At 30.6% G+C, this 6146-nt stretch overlaps 1 pseudogene; it reads left to right on the forward strand.

Moving 5' to 3' along the window:
- Positions 1-1980: 1980 nt before the first annotated feature.
- LOC114418995 lies at positions 1981-4915 on the forward strand (annotated as a pseudogene).
- The last annotated feature ends 1231 nt before the right edge of the window (positions 4916-6146 follow it).

The following is a 6146-nucleotide window of genomic DNA, read 5'->3' on the forward strand; positions in this document are numbered from 1 at the left end:
TATGTAAAAAAAATAAAAACACTTTTCTTTCTATTTTAACCCCTCGCGCACATCGATAAAAAAAAAAATTGTAGATAGATAAGATAGTCATAACTGTGTGTGTCCTTCTTCAAGTAACAATAATTATCTTTCCTTTGGCAGGTTTTATAAACTACTAGCATTGAAATCCGTGTGCGACATGGATTTTGAAAGAAAGAAATAATAATAATAATAATAATAAATAAATAACAAATTGAGTAATTGAATAAAATAAAAATAAAAATTTAAAAATTATTCTGTCAACATGTAATGAACTTTGAAAAAAATAAATAATAAAAATGAATAAAAATTGAATAATTGAATAAAATAAAAATAAAAAATTGAAAAATTATCCGATCAACATGTAATTGTGATTGGACAATTTTAATAATATTATTAATTAATATTGAAACCCTTTCTAAAAGAATAAAAAAATATTATGTTTAATAAAATTAGTTGAAAATTAAAAGTAAAATAAATAATTTATTAAATTATAAGTGTTTAACAAAATTAATTGTTAAAACAGTTAAAAAGTATAAAATCATAAAAAAAAATTGTGATTTATTTTTAAAAAAAAATTAAGAAATTGAATAAATATATTAAGAATAAAAATAAAAAAATATAAAAAATATAAAAACTAACATTTTAAAAATACTATTTTAATAGAATTTAAAAAAAACACTTACTAAAAAATTATTTATCAAATAGTGAAATAAAATTTTCAATTAATAAAAAAATTATAAATTAACTAAATTATCATGTCAAAGCTAAAAAAAAAAAAGACTTGAAATATTATCCTATCACCAACACGTGCCGATTATTGGACCATTGTAATTATATTATTGATAATCTCATATATTTTATTTCACCTCTCAACTCTGGCGCCTCTGGAAGTTTCTATTTTCTAAGGAAGCCAATTGAAATTCAACCCACATAAATTCTCTTTCACATTCATAGACGACACTCTTTAAACAAACACACATTGGACTCATCCTCTTCATAGAAACAGCCAAACAAACACACCTGGAACCTTATTTGCCCAGACTGAGATATATAACCCAGCTACATAGGAATACGAAATGCATTGATCTTATTTGCCCAGACTCAAATATATAACTCAGTTATATAGGATAAAAAAAAAATTAAAATATAAACTATAAGAATTAAAAAAATTATTTTAAATTATAAGAATTAAAAAAAATAAAAAAATTAAAAAAATCATTTTCAAACTATACAAATTAAAAACGTATAAATCGTGAAAAAGAACAACTAATTAAAAAAAAAAAAGTTCAACCAAGTTGCATACATGATTATTAGCTAAAATCTCAACGGGCCTTATTGGTATTCGATTAGCATAAATACACACATCTCTAATTCTTTTTTAATTTCCCCTTTTTAAAATGAAAATCTATTCTTATAATATTTTGTCAACAAGAACAGAGCAATACTGGGTATTCATTTTCCATTTTAGAAATAGAAGCATAGGCACGAAATGAATTGGAAGAAAAAAGGGAGTAAAAAACGACGTAGTAATCTTACGTATACATAAATATGTGAATGTTGAACAAGGATAACATTGGATCAGTTTGTGGCAGTGGCGGTTCTACCATGCGGCCAGCAGGGGCATATGTCCGGGCTCAGCTAGGCATTTTTTTTGGTTACAAGTCCAATATTTTTTTATTAGTCTTAAAAAACAAATAAAATTTAAAAAAAAAGAAAGAGGAAAAAGGAAAAAGGAAACGGAAAGTTTCCGTCTCTCCGAATCCAGCAGTGGGCAGTTCCTCCAACTCCCTCCGTCGCCGCCGCCTCCCTCCTCCTCTCCTCTGTGTCTTCTCTTCCCTCCATCGCCGACTCCTTCTATTTCCTCCTCTCCGCGCCGTCGTCGCCGTCTTCTCTTCCATAATCCCATAGCAGCCGCAGGTAAGGTAAGTTAGGAAAAATAAAAGTAATTAAGATGGAAAGTGTTTTTGTTTGTTGTGATACTTCCGTGTTCTTTAATTTTTCTTCCATTTTTCAAGTGTGAACAGTGAACTCATAGAGTCATAGTGGACACTTTTTCTTTTTCTTCCCCACTAAGAGCACGTTTATTGAAGAAGAAAAAGTCATATTTTATTCCCTTTTTTTTTTGCTTTTCTAATATGGAAAAAAGCTTAGAGGAAAAGACTTTTGATTGCTTAAGTTAATAATTTCTTTTTGGTCTTTTGTGTTGCACTACATACATGGTTGCAAAAGAGTTTTCTAATATATCAATTGCAAACACTAAAATTTTCTTTGCTACAATTTTGTAACTATTTTATCTTTATTTCAGATATGAGGAGATTTTTGGTTGATAGAGAAAATATTGAGAATGTGAATGTTGTGCAACCGGAAGCTGAATTAGAACCACCACTTAATAATGTGGTTAATGAGTTTAATCCAAATGAGATTGTGCGTGATCCAGGTCGTAGGAAACAAATTAATGAGTATGCTCCGGATATTCAAGACCAAGTGAGGAGGGCATATATATTGAAGGGTCCAATGCAACCAGATTTGTCAAACTTTCCTCGTACTCAATTTGGAAGTGTTAAAAGAGCATTTAGTAAATCATGGTATAAGAATTATACATGGTTAGAATACAGTGAGATAAAGGATGCAGCTTATTGTTTTTATTGTTTTCTATTTAAGCAACCCGGGAGGGCCGAGCACTTTGGTTTTGAAGTCTTCACTAAAAGCGGATATAGAGATTGGAAGCATGCATCTCAAGGCTTGAAAGGTCATGTTGGTAGTCATAATAGTTTGCACAACTCATGTGTCAAGCACTACAATGATTATAATAATCAAAGACAAAGTGTGACAAGTAAGTTTGCTAAAGCAACCAAGGAATCAGAAGAATTGTATAAGATTCGTTTGACTTGTTCTTTAGATTGTTCAAGATATCTCATAGCACAAGGCATGGCTTTCCGTGGCCATGATGAATCCTCTACTTCGCTAAATAAGGGCAATTTTAGAGAGATGGTAGATTGGGTAAAATCTCAGAATGAACAAGTGAGGGATGCTTTTGACCGTGGTGGAAAAAATTGCAAAATGACTTGCGGTGACATTCAAAAGGAGCTTGCAACGTGTTGTGCACATGAAGTTACCAAGGTGATTATGGAAGAGCTTGGTGATAGACAATTCTCCGTGCTTATTGACGAGTCACGTGATATATCCGTCAAAGAGCAAATGGCGGTGATGTTGAGGTTAGTAGTTGTATTTTCCAATTTCCAATTTTCATTACCTATTACTCTCTATGCCGCCAAGTAAACTGGTTGAATTTGTTTTAGGTTTTTGAATGACAAAGGGAATGTTGTGGAACGATTTATTGCTCTACATCATGTCACAGATACTTCATCTAAGTCATTAAAGGATGCTCTTTATGGTATTCTTGATAAGTACACATTATCTATTTCAAGGATACGAGGGCAAGGATATGATGGAGCTTCAAATATGAGAGGTGAATTTAATGGTTTGCAAAGAAAAATTCTAGATGAAAATCCTTATGCTTTCTATGTCCATTGTTATGCTCACCGTTTGCAATTGATTGTTGTGTCTGTTACTAGTAGTTGCTCATCTATTCATGATTTCTTTGAGTACATCACCTTGATTGTGAATACAACAAGTGCATCTTGTAAGAGGAGGGATGCTTTGACAGAGGCACAACACAAAGATATTTTAAATAAACTTGAGAGTGGTGAGATATCTAGAGGAAGGGGCTTACACCAATCATCTAGTCTCACTAGACCCGGGGATACTAGATGGGGTTCACATCATACTGCATTGCTTCGTTTGGATCAAATGTGGTCCTCCGTGTTAAAGGTGCTTAGTATGGTGGATGAAGATGGACGTGGACCATCTCAAGCAGCAGGTTTGATAGAAAAAATGGAGAGCTTTAAATTTGCTTTTATTTTGAGGTTAATGTTAAAGTTGTTTGGTATCACAAACGAGCTTTCAAATGTATTGCAAAGAAAAGATCTTAATATTGTGAATGCCATGGAATTAGTTGATGTTGTCAAAGCTCGGTTGGGCACAATGAGAGAGAGTGGCTGGAATAATTTTTTTGCCGATGTCCAAGGATTTTGTGTAGCTAAAAGTATTCCCGTACCAAATATGGATGACGAAATACCGGTTCGGGGTCGTTCAAGAGCAGAAGGGAGGACTATCACTAATCTTCATCATTACCGTGCAAAGATTTTTTATGTTGCTATTGATAAAATATGTGTGGAGATGGATCACCGCTTTAGTGAAGGAAGTAACATTATACTTGATTGCTTCTCATGTCTTGACCCCAAGAACTCTTTCTCCAAGTTTGATGTTGATAAGCTTGCTCGTCTTGCTGATATTTATCATGCAGACTTTTCTGATGATGACCGAGGAACAATTAGGGATCAACTTGAAACTTATGTGCTTCAAGTGAGAAGAAATCTTCTTTTTCCACTTGTGAAGATGTTCAAAGTTTGGCTATGAAGATGGTTCAAACTGAGAAACATTTGGTATTTCCATTGGTTTATAAACTTATTGAGCTAGCTTTGATATTGCCGGTGTCGACAACATCCGTTGAAAGAGCTTTTTCAGCAATGAAGATTATCAAGTCTAAATTGCGCAATAAGATCAACGATGTGTGGTTCAATGACTTGATGGTATGTTACACCGAGCGGGAGATATTCAAGTCGCTTGATGATATTGATATTATTCGAACATTTACCGCAAAGAAGTCTCGGAAAGGACACTTGCCTCGTAATTTTATTTAACCCGCTATTGTAAGATTATGTTTATCTCTTTTATTTTAAACTATATTTTTGTTGACAAAATGACGAGTCTCTTTTATTTTGATTGATTACTATTTACATATTATATACAATGTGAATTTGCTATCTTTAAATCTTTGCCCAGGCTTTATAATTTTTCTGGCTCCGCCACTGGTTTGTGGGGCAACTTATAGTCATCATATGCATGTTTTGTAATGACCAATGTAACCCACAAGACAGGTAAGACGAGTGTCTTAGGTCTCTGATTTTATTTTTCTTTTATGAATAGACTTTAATTTTATTTAAACATATAAAGACTTATGTTTTAAACTTTTTACTATTTTAATTCAGACATTATTGTGCAACATGTTTATTAGAATATAAAAAATATCACTCATTAATTAATATATAACTAAAAAAGTTGTGTAGCTTGTATTGGTTTATTGGTTATTATTTTTTTATGAAAAGGCTTATTGATTATTTGACTGCATTAAATAATACAGTAATTAAAATTAATAATTGAATATAGTCTTTTAAAGATAAGTTTACCATTTTTAAGATAATTTAATTAAGGCTAATAATAATTTTATTGTTGGGGTTTAATTTGAATAATTTTTACAATATGAAACTGTTTTTTTTTATTATTTTGCATCCATAAAATCTAAAATTTAAGATTAAGATAAATAAAAAATACTGTATTAATTTTTTTTTATAGATTTAATGAGCATATTGAATAGTATCACTTGCAACTGCCGAAAGAAAATTAATCTTTAAAATTAGAATTACTAAAAATCTATCTAAAGTAAACAACATTAGAAAATAGATTAAATAAATTGACAACTTATCTATTAAAAGTAAAATACTAAAATTAATTGATGAATTATTTTTCAGTTGAATTTTTTTTTATCTTAGGCCTCATATTCTTTAGACATGCCCCTGCAAGGGGGCCAACATAGAGTGCAAGTTTGATCAAACCAAAATTCTAGAAACAACACAATATTAAAATAAGAGAAATACTAACCAGTGTCATAAGAGTATGAGTTAAATAACTTCAAATAAAAATGTCTTTATTAGGACATAAAAAATTGTATTCATTATGATCTTTTTACATTCTTCTATTATTACATATTAAATATTTTATTTTTTAGTTTTTTTAATAATATCCTAAATGCATTGGTTAGGGAGACTCTTAAATAGTAACATCGTTTCATTATGATTTGAAAGAAACTACTGAAAAAGAAACTAAAACGAAACTGTTTTAGTAAAATTCTAACACCGGGAACTAGTTTCCGAAGTTACACATTTTAAAAAATATATATATATTCCTAACAATGATTTTCAGAAAGGGCTGTTAAAAAGGATAAA

Source organism: Glycine soja, chromosome 1 (assembly GCF_004193775.1).
Source record: "Glycine soja cultivar W05 chromosome 1, ASM419377v2, whole genome shotgun sequence".
Classification (NCBI taxonomy): Eukaryota; Viridiplantae; Streptophyta; class Magnoliopsida; order Fabales; family Fabaceae; genus Glycine; species Glycine soja.